This window comes from Rhyacophila brunnea, unplaced genomic scaffold (assembly GCF_057557595.1).
Source record: "Rhyacophila brunnea isolate RB1 unplaced genomic scaffold, BYU_Rbru_1.0 scaffold_24, whole genome shotgun sequence".
Lineage (NCBI taxonomy): Eukaryota > Metazoa > Arthropoda > Insecta > Trichoptera > Rhyacophilidae > Rhyacophila > Rhyacophila brunnea.
This window is the reverse complement of record NW_028232904.1, coordinates 3,934,573-3,950,751: the sequence shown is the minus strand read 5'-3', so window position 1 is coordinate 3,950,751 and position 16,179 is coordinate 3,934,573. Positions and strand designations below refer to the sequence as shown.

General features: G+C 35.0%; 1 protein-coding gene across 1 annotated transcript in view; it reads right to left on the bottom strand.

The window, feature by feature from the left end:
• Window positions 1–16,179, bottom strand: part of LOC147068902 (interleukin-1 receptor accessory protein-like) — a 196,751-nt gene that overhangs the window by 145,292 nt on the left and 35,280 nt on the right. The window lies entirely within an intron of this gene.

Genomic DNA, 16,179 nt, shown 5'->3' with positions numbered 1-16,179 from the left:
GCGTGGATACTTTTTCAATGTTGTCGGCGAAAACATCATTTGGGTACTTGACACTTAACTAGTGTCATAAACGTAATCGGATCCCGGCGGCATCGGTCTAGTTAACTTCCCGGTCGAATTTTATTGATTACGGTCGTAAATGTTGTTGAAAAGATCGACACAATAACAGTTTTGCTCGGTATACCCGAGAAAAGTGAATAAATGTATGGAGATAATCATAAACTAAAATGTCAACGAATGTTTCCTCATTCATTACACCCGAGATCTCGCTATTTCCGTGATAGTAATAACCAAGTTCGACTGTACTATATTTTTAATTTTAAATAAAAACAAAATGGTATAAGATATCAATCTGTTTTTTTTAATATTTTAAATATTAATTCATGGCATTAACATTTAAAAATGATTTAATATGAATGATCGCATCTGGATTTTCTTAAAAAATCATCACTTATTAATTTAACGAAAGACACGAATAATGTTGGTTATAAGGTCATTGCAAGGCACATAATAAGAGGTAGTACATATAAGACGTTACGACTTAAGGGGGGGAGGGGTCTTATATAATATAATTAAATTTTGAATAAGGAAATAGTTGGGTATGAGAAATATGACATTTCCAACGAATGTGATACGTGATTTAAACGGTGGTCAAATATTTTGTTAAGATGGGGCTTGAGGGGGGTGGGTCGAAAATCGTATGACGTCATTTATGGATGACCTCTAAAAATTAAGGGCCGTATGTATGAGATTCCCAAATTCTTTAAAAGCTATTTCACCGATTTTCCACCATATAGCGTTGAAACACAGTTTGTGACGTAAGCAATCAGACGTCACACATAATTCAAAATGGCTGCATCATCTGTCACTTTAATAATGGATTCCGTACAGCAAACACGAATATTAACAGGTACGCAGCAGACATTTGTTGCTGGATTGATGCCATTGATGGATTCATTATTTAAATTATTATGAGATAACTTGAAGCGATCAATCGGATCAATTAGAAATGTCAAGAAACGTTATCGGCAAAAACTGTATGTATTGCCATATGGAAATGTTTACTGGGAATACTCTATCCTTTTGTACAGTAGAATTATAAAATAAATATGATAAAATAACTGATAAATTATTTAAAGTTCATAATAATTATTAAATTTATATGGTACCATTCGCATACTTTCAGACACATTTACAATTTCAAAATATTAAATTAGTGATCGGGAATGACATTTTATAAGTTTGCCATTATATGGACGCCATGACACATAATGACGTCACTAAACAACGGATTACATAATCTGTACTCATGCATGCGAACTAGCAGTATTTAGCTTATAAAGTATTTGGGAATCTCATGCACACGACAATAAGATAACAATTAATAAATTATTATAGTTAAAACGTGGACCACCCAGAAATTGAAACAGGTGAAGTGACTTATATTATAAATGTAATAATTATGGTGTCTATCAAATTACAACCACAGGTAACGGATATTTGAAATGTTAAACCGATTAATGGTTCAAATTACAGCGGTCATGCATTTTTTTTAAAAGAGCCAAGCTAAATTATAGCAATATATTATAATTGAGCGCAATTAAATCATATTAATTTAAATATGTAATACATAATGTCAAAAAATTTCAATATATCGCGGGGTTACTGGCAAAAATTAGTAAGTCGATAATTTAGGTATTTAGAGTTAACAACGGAGTATGTGTATATATCAATAATAATATGTATGTTAGATTATATTATATATTGGATTTTAGGACGAAAATTTAATAATAATAAAAAACATCCAAAGCAGTGGAGCACTACAGATTCTCGGAGCTCAAGCTTCGCTCTTGCTCCGGGCATAGACCCATTGCTCCACTGCTCCGTGCTCCTGCTCCGAATTCAGCGCCAACGCTCTACTATTTTATTTTATGTCGATAGATGTTACTATAAATTAAGGTAAATGACATTGAACATATCTGCATAATTTTGAAATATATTATAACCAATAGAAAAAATCTTTTTGAAAAAAGTAAGCCACCTGGCTGGAATCGAACCAGCATCTCTTGGGTTTACACGCATTATCCTCTATGCTACGAGGCGACATACTAACTAGTTAAAATTTGTCGCAATTAGTATGTCGCCTCGCAGCATAGAGGATAATGCGCGGACGGGCGTAAACCCAAGAGATACTGGTCAGATTCCTGCCGGGTGTCTTACTTTTTTCAAAAAGATTTTTTCTATTGGTTATAATATATTTTCTCTCAAAAGTATGTATGTTCAATAATAATTAGAATGGTACATTCTTCATTACCTACAGTCATTTCATCAAAAGTGTTTTTCAAAATTATGTAAGTAGATATGTTCAATGTCATTTATAGTAACATCAGCTATGGACATTTCAAAAAAAATACTACCTTATTGTTAAGTCAATGATTATTATAACTATAAGGCAAACATTATTCGTAGAATGTTTATTACATTTGAATGGTCAAAGACCATATAACCAGTATATTTAGAATTATCTTCAAATGTGTTAATCTTGCCCATTTTTTGAATAATAAAATGCCTAATTCTTGTCAAATTTGGAATCACAGAGATTATCAATATAATTGTTTATCGTAAATATTTCACTATAATAATGTTGACATAAATTTTACTAATGGTTTTACAAATGCGTTTAAAAATTAATAAACGTAAAAAATCTTAACACCACTGCACATGGATGTACTGAAATACGACTATATTCTAAAACACTACATCGAGAGGTTTAAAAGAATACTATTTTATGTAATAAAAATACTTTATGCAGTCATTAAATGTTTAAAATAAATATAAAGAATAATTAATAAAGCTTCAAAATTATATAAATAGATTATCTACAACGTTTAAGGAATGTCCAGGATCACGCTTTGAAAACACTATAAAACCTCCATTTTGACCTATGCTGAGCACGTGGGCCGTTAATTGTAACAAACGTCTGGGCGCTAGCTACGTATTTATTATTGACATAATTATGACATTCTTGTACTAATGAAAAATGATTTTTTTTTCAGATTCAAAGAAGATATTCTTCGAAATCTTTGGGATATGTTGAAAAAAATAAACCATTACAAATTATTATTGGTGCTACTTCGAGTTGAACTTGCGCAACCAGACCCTAGTGACCTCACACGATTGCAGTGGAGAACCAATTGTCTTATTCTCCGAATTTGAATCAGCATTGTATGTGTTTAGCGAATCTAATTTCGCCTTTGTTTATAAATTATAAACCATCAAAATGCTACGACCACCTGGGACGAAAGTAGCAGGTTCTTAATTAATAAAAATATAAATCATTGTAGTCTCAGTTCATTAATCCATGATAAGCAAAGATCTCTGTCACTTGGAAGTAGGGAATCCAATCCCGAGCCAAAATTCTGATCCCGGGATTTCGGGATTACAATTTGACAACCCCGGGATCCCGGGACTGGTCCCGGGATTGACATTTTTTTCCATTGTTAAAATATAAAAATTTTATATTTACAAATAACATTGATAAAATCGGTCAAATATAAATCTAGTATAATTTATACTATTTAAGACATTTATTGTTAATATTTTATACGTTCAATCTTGGACGTACATAAGTTTAATGGAGTAAATAATATTGTAATATAAATAATAATGTGAATTTAATATGAGATTGCTGTTTCTGGTAGTAAAGACATAATGAATGGATTAGCGAGATTTAAAATAGTAAGTAAAGCAAATAATCATGGCGTACTTATGGCCTTTCCGCTTCATAAATCTAATTAGTCAGCCAAATATGAAACTGCCGTAAAACGTATGATATCATGGTGGAATTACTTTGTTAAAAGTGCGAAGCATTGTTTTTTCCAATCTTTCTCATTATTAATAATTTATGTGAAAAAAATAAAATGAATCGGCAACCTACACATGGGTATAAATCAAACTTCATTGAAACTCAGTTTATTTCTAATGTAGTTATTTTTTATTAAAAGTATTTTTCTGTTATATTTTCGCTTTTATTTTATTTTCCATAAAAATTGATAAAAAAATCAATCCCGGGATTCATAGGTATCGAAAATAGCTCGGGATCCCGGGATTGGAAGCTATATTTTAACTTCAGCTAAGGCATGGTCTAAAAAGATCGTGACTAGGCAATGACATTAATATGGACGAATCATCTGGGAATAAAAATGACACTCACTTTTTTGTCGGGTCTGCCGAATGGCATAATCTGTTCTAACACCATTACAATAAAGGTGATATTGCTATAAATTCCCGATGCTTTTAGTCGGGTCTGCCGAACGGTTCGGTTCGAACGGGTTCGCTCAAATGAACATTGACACTAGAAACACTATTCTAACGCCATTACAATAAAGGTGATATTGCTATAAATTCCCGATGCGTGATATCGCATAATGGAAATTGCGTGACGTCTACCTATACATGTGCGAATGTCGCTATGCGTGAATTTAATTGCTAGCTACTGTATTGAGTGCGTTGTCCATTAATAATGTCATTGTGACTAGGTGATGCACCGATTGTGCAAATGACGCGAGCAGAACGAAATATAATTTGTCATAAAAATTCACATGCGTCCTTTTAATGTCATGTTTATTATTATATTCGTAATAATAATAGTATATTCATTGACAAGTTTTCTTTTTCAAGTACATGCGGAACGTTTTTTAGTCATCTTTACACGATTTAAGAATATATTCCTCCGACGCCCTCACAAAACAAATTGACGTGCTCACACCTCCCTGTCAGTCTCCAATTGGCGACGACTGCGAAATTTCGTTCCACCTACTGTTGAAAATTATTTGCCGTTTCACTTATGTATGCCTTTAACCCTCGAAGCTCCCACAGTGGAATATAGCAACCACAGAACAGATTAATAAATAGAATTCCTATATGCAATAAGCTATACCTCAATACACTAGATTTTGAAGCAGGGTTATGAATGTGTGAGTATCCCACGAAAATGAAGCGCGCATTATAGCAGTAGCGAAGGGTGGAGGTAGGCTGTTAAGATCCGCCATAAATAGTGCACATTAAACTTTGCTAGTACGTATATTTCGTTTTTATTGAACAAGGCTACACTGATGGTGTTGGTTAGTTTTAAAAACTCAATTAAACCCTGCCTAAACCAAACCATAATAGTTTTCGTATACTTTGGGCGATCCGACTAAAAGAGTGCAAACCTTTTCAGTCATACTAATTATTTGTTTTCGTTGAACTAAGAATACATGGTACAGAAATCGACTTGGTTAGTTCTAAAAAAAATCATTAAGCCCAACCTAAACTAAACCGTAATCGATAAAAAATATTCTATCTAAAATATCTAAAATTTGTTCTTTGCATAATTTTAAATAATTTATCGATAAATGTATATTTTTTGACTATTATCTACTACGGCTTGGATTAGGAAGGTTGAATTTTAAAAACTAACACACACTAGTCTTAGTTCAATGAAAACAAAATATGTTTGATTGACAAAGTGTGCATTATTTATGTCAGATCCAAACAGTCTAGCCCCACTATTCGCCACTGCTAGAGTTGGGTTTCGGGAATTTCCCGACGGGAATTCTTGAGAAATTTTCAAGATTTTCCATCCCGAATCTCGAGAATTGAAATTTTTAACATTTCGGGAAATCCCGGATCTCGAGAACTTTTCTCGGGATTCTTAGGAAATATTAATTGAAAAATCGATTTTCTATATTATGAAAAAAGTGGACAGAAAACACAAAACACAAGACTGATCGGGGCATTTAACACAATTAAGCCAACGTCGACTTAAAATGTGCGCAATTTTTGCAACATCAGGGAATTTTGTGTCTCAAAAGCGTACGCGATTGACAGTCTGTGTTTTTTGAAATTCCATTTTAATAAGTAATGTTTTGAATTATTTTTGTTTTCCTACTTCTATTTTGTTTGCCTTCTTAAATAAATTTTAATTCGTCTGTTTTTAGATTTTAGGATTTTTAAGGGTTTTTTTAAATTCCCCAATATCTCGAGAACTCTCGGGAATTCTTATCTGGAAATCCCGAATCTCGAGATTGAGATTTTCTCGAGAAATACCCAACGCTAGCCACTGCTACAGGCATATTATTATGTCGTTGGCGAATGATATATTTTTATGAATATACAGTTAATAGGCATTTGTTTTTTTATTTAGAAAGTAGGCTTTCAATAATCGTCTTCGCCAATGCTGCGAATAGGATGCCTAATCATTTAGAAACTTTTAACATTTTATACAATGTTCCCCCGTAAGGTGGCGTAAGGTTCCCCACGCGCACACCTACCAAAAGTGTCCGCACACATGTTTTCATCCCCCGCACAGTCCTCACACTGTTTCAATTCGCAAGAAACATTCTCAGTACAATCTCATAGTAGTCCTTATTGTAAAAATATCAGTTCTTACAGTATTTTTTAAACGGTAAAAGTGTTTGTTGACCTTTATCTTTATTTCCGTTTTTTTTAATTTAGATAGGTACTTCAAAAATTATAATTGTTAGCGTATAAGTTTTAATGAAAAATTGTATGTCTGTGTTTGTGGGGGGGGGGGGGGTGTAAATTTACCGCACCGGGTGACACCAACCCTAGGTACGCCACTGCTCAGATGCGTTGATGATCCGCACACACAATATAAAAAATAATTACAAGATAAAAAGAACAACGTTATATACAACGTTTTTAAATTCTGTTGAACCATATAAACCTGACTTGACTAGTTTAAACGATCAAAAAAAATGTATACTTGACATCTCATATTGATTTCGATAGTAACGCACGTATATATTAATAATTTAGTTGCTAGGACCCCAGACCCCTAGCAACCAATAATGGTGTCGAAATATCTTTTCATACAAAACAGAATTAACTGAAAATGAATTCAATTCTACTTAAAGATGGCTAAAAGTAATAAAAAATGCATTGGCATCGTGTTCTGATATATTCTAAGAGTTTCAAATGTCTAGCTAGTCGGGAAGTTAGTTAAAAATCGATTGCAAGATTTGTACCGGACAAATAATAAGAATACGAGCTAAGTAAAACGTTGTAAAATAGAGGGAAAGTTGATTATAATATACAATATTTAATAGAAAATCTACAAATGAGTCCGTGGGTACACGCAGGTTATCTCTGACATATAAATTTAATAATCATCCGCGACACACGTTATCTTTTCGGTGTGTGAATTATAGACAAAAATTCATAAATTATATTTGACATGGGAATACAAAGTTATGCATCACTGGATTAATTGATTCGCAATAATGGTCTATGGTTGGCCATAAACAGAATATAATAATTTATAGATTCCCCACACGGCGCTCCGTCCATCGACCCAACCCCCGCATCCGGTCATTAGCGGAAGTCAAGCAATTATAAAAATGCAACACGTAGTTGTTTTTCGTACTGCGTCCGCCATCATAATGAATTTCTGCTAATCAAATAATACACCGGACATGCGGTCATTATTGCATAAGTCTAGTGGGAAAACAAGCGTTACGATACGCCAAAATTGGTACCTATAGTTTGTTGAAATGAACGGTGTTTTGGTAAAGTTTACTTTCCAAATATTATTGCATCGCATGGAAAACAACCAGATTGACACCAGATCATTGGATACCAGTGGCGAAGGGTGACTTTTGGAAAGAGGTATGCAGTGGAGATTAAAGAAAAAGGGCACACTTGTCAGGTATACTTACGGGAAATAAGACGATATCACTACTGATGTACACACTAATGTCAACGTCACACTAAGACTAAATCGAAGAAATTTCAATAGCTCACTGACGATATAGAATTCAGCAATGAATATAAACTATGTACTTACCTCTTTTCCTATACCTACACGTAACATACGCCTAAAAATATTATATCATCGGTAAATATAGCGGTATCAACAGCTCAAAATGACAAACAACGAAACAAAAAAATAATATACTTATATTATGTTAGTCTATGACTGAATTAACTGATAAATAATAATCACGACATAAAATTATTAATTAATTTTAAAAATATTCTATCTTTATATGAAGTGATTGAACCTATTTTTTAATTATGGCATTATTAATTATTATTTGAATAAAGCGCCAAAGCAGCAGACGTCGACACTAAATATATCCGGAGATAAGCTTTGCCTTATACGCTTATAGATTCGTATGAATAAAACCAGACTACCCGATGCCCTTGAGACGGAGTTCGTAGAATAAGCTCGCCAAATTCATTTCGAGTGATTATCCCATATTTTTCCACACTCGAAATCGGTAGGTAGCTTGTTACTCCACACCCGTTAGCTATTTCAGTTCCCATTAATTCAGTGTTCCCTGTGTACGGTCATCTTGAAACATATTTAATACCACACCCATTAAATACGTATAATATAGCATTAATATACTAAATAGGTTTCTCTAGTGTAGGTATACCTATGTTATTCATTTATTGCACAAAACGTTTTATCTGGGAATGGTTGATTTTTCGACCGAAAGGCTAGACGGAAAATTAATTAAATGCTTATACAATGGAGTTTTTAACAAATAAGGCAGTTTCTTATGAATCAATTGGGAATGTTGGGATTTCCAATTAATCGCTTCCCTTTGGGATGCCTTTTCAATAAAAGAGTAAATAAAAAATCAGCCTCTGAGAATTCAGGTAGTGTTGCGTCCGAACGGAAAAATATATTACATGTGTTTGTTGGTACATATATTACGCCGAATGTGTGAAATTGCGTATTACATAAAATCGGCAAAATTTTGACTATTTCATGAAAAATGTAAGCACGTTGCTTTATTCTTGAATTAGGCAAAATATATGCCGAATGCGTGAATTCAGCAGTATTTTTTTCTGCCTAGTTCATGCATTGGGCAAATTAGATAGTAGCGCTACGGTGGTGTTTTTTGCAACTAAACCAAATGTGTCAAATGCTCATGCATTGGTCAAAATAGATGGTCGCGCTCCGGTGGTGTTTTTTGCAATTAATCAAACTAACCAAATGTGTCAAATGTCATTGATTATATAAAAATATACCAATCAATAACTACAATGACGTTAATTTATCTATTTACTATGCCTAAAAAATCTAGAACTATAATATGATAACGGAAGAATTTTATTAAAAGGCATTGTCGCGATTTGATTCGTGCTTGGGTCTCAAGCAATGGTCGATATTTGTTTGTGATAGTATGATTTGATAGTTTGTTGGCACTTGTTAGCTAACCTCAAAACGAACATTCAGTTGAATTCAGAATTAAAAAACCTAACCTAACCTAATAATAATATTATATTATGTCCAATTATAACTAATAAAACCATCCGTATTAAATTTACTTTTTCTACTGTCATGTTGACAGCTGTTTAAGAATTCCATACCCTGTCAAATTCACGCACTCGGCAGATAAATTGCCTAATTCATGAATAATGCAAGCCCGTTGTCTTATTCATGAATTAAGCAAAATATTACCGATTTCGTGTAATACGCAATTTCACACATTCGGTGGAAGACATACAAGAAGCTCACTATTTATTTTGCCGTCTGACTAGAACACGACAATCAGGCGCGCAAACAGAAAACATATTTGAGGGGGGGTTATTTTGAAATAATCTCCTTAATATTTTTTTATTGATTTTTATGGTGGCGAGATGGAGCGGGGTTGACAAAACCTGACTTCAACGTTTACCCCACCCGCGGAAACTCTACTTTTTCGGATACATTCCCCATACCCAGGCACTCCGCGCTATGAGTCTAGCAATAAACATCTACGACCTGTTGGGAGCTGTCGCATCCACAAGTGCTTATCAATTACGCGTGGCTTAACGGTCATATTTATTGGAATTTGTGTGAATTTGCGTGCTTCCCTTCCCTTCCCTTATTTGGCTGTTTTTAATAATAAGAGTAAATAATAGCACAATATGAAATACAACCTTTAGTGAACAAACAACGATTTGATGCATATCGTCACCTTACTATTAACACCTCGTAAGTCCGATATTATGAAAAAATGAAGTTTGTTCGACAAAATGTAAACAAAAAAACATTTTAAATCTCGGTTCTCTAGACTAGTATGCTGTCTATCTATCGACAGATTTTAAAGACAAGTCTCGTGGTTTCAAACATGGAATTAAAACCTCGTATTTCACAACCAGTGTGAGGAGGTTTTAATAGTAAGGTGACGATATGCACTACCTACACAATTTCGATATTCAAGATTCTGGATATCTATTATCGAAATAACCTAGGGGCGGCAGGTTATATGAAAGTATGGTGAAGCAGGCAAGTATGGTGAAAAAGTATGGTGAGGCAGGCTGGTAATCAATTTGCGGCAAAATTTCCACGTTAACATTATATTATATAGGTACATTATAATGACCAAAGTAAATCCTCCGTGATGCCCTGTTTTTTTTTATCGCGTCGCTATTTCTCGTAAGTTGACGGCTATTGTTGGCCTGCTTCATTCAGCTGAATGATAAAGCCGATTTATTGCCCCTCTTTCTATTTAATATCTCTATGGAAATGACATAATAATGTAAACAAAATACGGCCAATTGAATACGTACACATATATACCGGCAGCGTAACTATCGAGTCTTGGCGACCGGTCGAAATATACCACGCCGTGTGGACGAAACACTTTCAACGCAAACGTAGACAGTCTATAAAGAATAAAAAGGATTTTGTCGGAGATTTTTTACAGGTATGTAACAGGTAGACGAAAAAATAAATAATAAAGTCAACATATGAGCGAAGCATTGTGATGTCGCTAACAAGAAAATTAGTCACATCTTTCTCGCCGGGAACAAGTTTTGCTCTTTTTAATTTTATCTTTACGCCTTTGTCCGGCAAGGGTTGATCGCTGCGGCCACTTGGCTTTGATGAATATATTTTTAACGAGAAGTGGAGGTTGGTGTATTTTAATTATATACTCATCAATAGGATTTTGTGTATCAAAGATAATGATTATTAGTACCCACCGATCAAAAGAAAAATCTTTCACTGTAGAGCAGCGATTTCCAAACTAAGGGGCGCGCCTCCCTGGGGAGGTGCGGACTGTTGCAAAGGGAGGTGCGAAAAGATTAACACAATAATGTAGCCACAGGGTCCACAGGTTTGCAGTTTGCAAGTGCATAGTTTATAAAATGGCAGTTAGTTATAAACTACCCAGGGGTGGCAGGTTATAAGAAAGTATGGTGAAGCAGGCTGGTATGGTGAAAAAGTATGGTGAGGCGGGTTGGTAAACAAGTCGCGACAAAGCTTCAACTTTAAGGGTACGTATGACCAAAGTAAATCCTCAGTGATGCCCTGAATTTTTTTTTATCCCGTCGCTATTTCTCGTAAGTTATCGGCTATTGTTGGCCTGCTTCATTCAGTTGTATGAGAAAGCCTATTCCTTGCCCCTCTTTTTATTTAATATCTCTATGTAAACTACATAAAAAAACATTCCTATAAAAGTTAGGTTGTTTGCAAAGCTGTATGAAGATATGGAGACTAATTTTATTATACCTCTTTTCTATACTATTGTGCATGGCCATCACACGAGGGAGGCTGACAGGGCTCCAGCCTGGGGCCCGGCGTTACGGGTCGATCAGTTAAGTGAGATAACACACACCACAAATTCGTTATATTAGTTTTAAAAAAGTCGCCTGCGGTGCTGTTTCGGTTACAGAATATTAACATTGTACAATACCTATGTGTGCCCGTGTGATACAATTTGATGTGATTGTGTGGTGTGTGTGATTGATGATAATACACATGTAGAATTTTATTTTATAATTACATATTTGTAATGTATTTCCTGACTAATAAGTAATAAGAATGGCTATATGGAAACAAAAACCTTTGTTCAATTTTGGTTGAATCGAACCGAAGAATAATATAATACTTTGTCAAGAAAAACAATGCAAATAGGTACTGCTACCTGCTACTATTCGTAACATTATACTTATGCGAAACGGAATTTTCTGTATTAGATGCAATGAAATCCATATATCGAGCTCGTTTAGTAGAAAAAAGCACTTTAGTGTAAAAATGTATTTAATGAAATAAAGGGGGAGGTCGCCAAGATTAGATTGTTTTAAAAGGGAGGTGTAGTAACGTAAAGTTTGGAAACCACTGCTGTAGAGCGTAGACAGAGCTTGTATATTATTATGAAAGTGTAGTGTAGGTAGTATCTATCATACAAGAAACCTCTTTCCCAGCCGTCTAGGGCAGTCTTTCCCAACTTTTTTACACCTGCGGTTCGGTGAAAATATGAGAAATATTTTGCGGACCGCAAACACAAAATAAAAACTAATATTTATGTAATGTGTATTTTGTTTATTACATTTTAAATCTTTTATTATAAGATTGGAGTTAAAGGCCCCACCAAACCACATCCGGGCTTAATCGGGCGTATCACGTGACCCTACGTTTGGATGTAATGTATCCGGAGCAGTTACCCAAGACTGAGGTCGATATGCAACCAAATGTGCTGTAACTGAATTTACGTAACTTTAAGTTAAGAGTCCCCGTGGGAGAGAGAACCACGCCAAGGCAAAATTGTAGTACCTAAGTAATCAAAGTTAATTAATGCAGAACTGCTGAATAGTCCAAGTGAAGAGATCTCCACGTTTCCAATTTGACACCGCAAATTTTCTAAATGCAACAAAATCGGCCTTTGTGGCGACCAGGTCAGAAATAATGGTAACTGAAATACCTAACGGGTGTAGAGTAACAGGCAACTAATCTCCAGCGTGGAAGAATGTGGGATAAACTTAAACACGTGTCAAGAATACGTATTTCTAAGCTTCTGACAACTGCTCTCGGTTTATACACTGACGCACATTCAATATTGGTGTATTTGAAGGTTGCAACACACACTATTGCACATCTATAATATGCGTTTCATTTTCGTAGGACACTCACACATTCAAAACCCTGCGTCAGTAGTGTATTGGGATATACCTATATAGCCTATCGGAATTCTATTTAATAATCTGTTCTGTGGTTCCCTCATTCGCCGCCCCTATGCAACACATGACCTGCTTATGGTACGTCACTGTGTTTTACCAAATTTGAATTAAATAATAAAATACCAGACCAAATAACACAATGCAGAAGTGCATGGAATAAAAAAACAATAAAAAAATAGAACAACATTCCTGCAGTGTGTTTGATGATTGTGTGTGTTTTTTTTTTCATTATTATTTTTAATGTCTTTTGTCATTTGCGTTCCGAAAAGTGAGAGAATTGTGTGAAAAAGAAACCTCTCACAAGAGGCAAGTTGATGTTTATCTATGGTTAAAAATCAAATATGTGGGGTTGCCAACAATCGGGTTGCGAGACGTGTCTGTATTAACTTACTAAAGCTCCGATTACACTAACTGACTTTCAAGTCGATTGCCTTTCCGATGGTATGAGCCAGTGGCGAAGGATGGTGCTAGGTTGTGAAGATACGCCCTAAATAGTCGACACTAAACTTTGTCAGTCATACGTATTTGTTTTCATTGAAATAAAATTACATTTTACAGATCGTTTTAGTTAGTTTTTAAAATTCAATTAAACCCTGCCTAATCCAAGCCAGATAATAGTCAAAAAATACTCGTCTATCTATAAAATATCTAAAATTATGCAATTAAATCATACATAACTTATATTTTATAGATAGAATAATATCTTTTATCTATTATAGTCTGGTTTAGGCAAGATTTAATGAATTTTAAAAAATGAACCAAGAATTGTGTAAAATGTATTGTTTAACCAAAATTATGAAAGTATGGTATTCGGACCCCCCCCATAAACGTTATAACTGCGATTCAGGTGTTTATCAATAGACAAACGGTGCCCCCTCTTGGCACATTAAAAAATATTAAAAACTGTTAGATATTTTTTTCAAAATGGACCCCCCTCCTAAATCAGTTTTCGGTGTGCACACCTGCATCTAATATACATATATATTGCTTATTTGATTTCCATATAAAATTTGGGGTAAAAGTTCGAATATCTTTACTTCTTCAAGAAACATGGCATTGAGAATTTCATGATAGATTTGCTTATTAGAGGGCTCGCACATCAGAACTCGCCGCATGCGTCTTACGACGAATTCGTCGATGTGACGTCATCGTAAACCAAGAAACAAACGTTATCAAATGAAGCTTCGCAGATTGGCCGATGCAACTGCGACGCGAGACGATCCGCAGATGCAACATGTCGCATTTGCTACAGCCTGCATGTTGTATCTAAAAAAGTCGATTCCGCGCAAGCGCACAGCCTGCGGCCATCGGCCATTTCTGTCTCTGTCTACACTGTCATTGCTCGCTCATCGCTGGTCACCGCGTTTGACGTTTGTTCATACAATCAACACAATAAAAATGGCAGACGAGAGACTCTCCTTTTTCGCGTTTGACGTTTGCCGCTAGGCAGATGTGCGAGGTTGTAGCATGCAACATTCATCGGCGGTCTCAGAAAATTTGATTTATGGCCGTCAGGCACACAAGGCGAGTTGTGATGTGCGAGCCGGCTTAGATTTCGGGAGAGAAGTACCTATAATATTACTATCAATGAAGTTAGTAACTGTTTTCTGTTTGGTTTAGTTGTATACCTACTGCCATCTCGTAGATCAGATGTACCTAAATGTAAATGGTATTCATTTAACATATTTTAGGATATGACAAGTTAGTTACGTATAACGACATAATATCATATTGCTTCGACGTGGTTTCTGATAAAGTTGTATGTATTTTCTTCAGATATACTATTAATTATTATCTGTCGTATTTAGCTCAAGGTTGGCAACCCCACACATTGTATATTGTCTAAACGACAATGGACTATCTGAAAGAATTCTCACGTGCACAAAATACGGGCGGAAAGAGGTTAAAGGTATATTCACATACTGCCTCCACCTATTCCAACATTTCCAACCTCTTCAACATGAAATATAGAAGCTAAATATTTACTTAACAAAACTTAATAAGAAACAGGATTGAAAATAGAGATGCCCAAAATATATCTGCGTTAAAAAAGTTCATCACTATCGTAGTTAAATTGTTTATTCTGTATACGACAATCGCTTGTGAATGAGACGGGTTTCATAGTGACGATCCTAGATAAAATGCCGCCCCTAGGCAGTGGCAAAATGCCGCCTCGTTTTTTTATATTTACATTATTTTTATCATTCTTTCATGAGTCAAATATCTAAGAAGTGTATTGAATGGATACATTACTAACAACATATCAGACTAATTATTCGTAAATCTACACGTGTCGTTTCACGTCACCAAGGACGTCGAAGGGCAACGGAAGTAAACTAGATATCGCGAGCCCGACAAAACCAGTGAGCTGATTTTTTTAATAGAAATGTATTTTTGTTATTAGTGTTATTATTACTAAGTTTAGGTAGCTATTTCTATATATTCCAAATGATTTTCCTCGATTTGCAGCCCTTCGAGTAACTGCCACCCCCAAGCGACGCTCAATCTGCCCCCCCACGGGACGTCACAGGGTTTCAACGTGTTGAACACATAACAGATTATAAAAAGAATTCCGATAGGTTTTATACCAATACAGTAAATTTGGACGCAGGGTTTTGAATATATTATGAGTGTCCTACAACGTGCAATAAATAGTGTGTGTAATACACCAATATTAAATGAGCGTCAATGCATAAACCGAGAGTAGTTGTCACTATTCGACGTCTGACGTATTCTTGACACGTGTTTAAATTTATCCCGAATTCTTCCTTACTCGGATGCCCGCTTCTCCTTACCTTATTTCAGTTCCCATTATTTCAGAGTTCTCTGGTGTTGACGTACATAATAATTGGGAGTGGTTTGTTGGTAAGTATGTCTTATCTGGTTCCATGGCAAAACAGAACATGACAAAACAGAACAGTGACAAAACAGAACAACGATAAATATAACTATGACCTTTCAGGAAAAATATAAATTTAATATTGAAATTGTCCTATCTCTATTATGTTGATGGATTTTAAATAGCACAGATTTTCAACACGCCATAATAAATCAAATTATATACCTAATTTCTGCGTTCCCAATCGCTAGAAAGCCTCAAATAAATGGGACTTTGCCGGCACGCTTAGGATATCTCATCTTAAGGCCATACCTCAGCTGAGACACGGTCTAAAAAGATCGTCGCTAGGCGATACGCGGATTGCGGGTCGCGGGTGC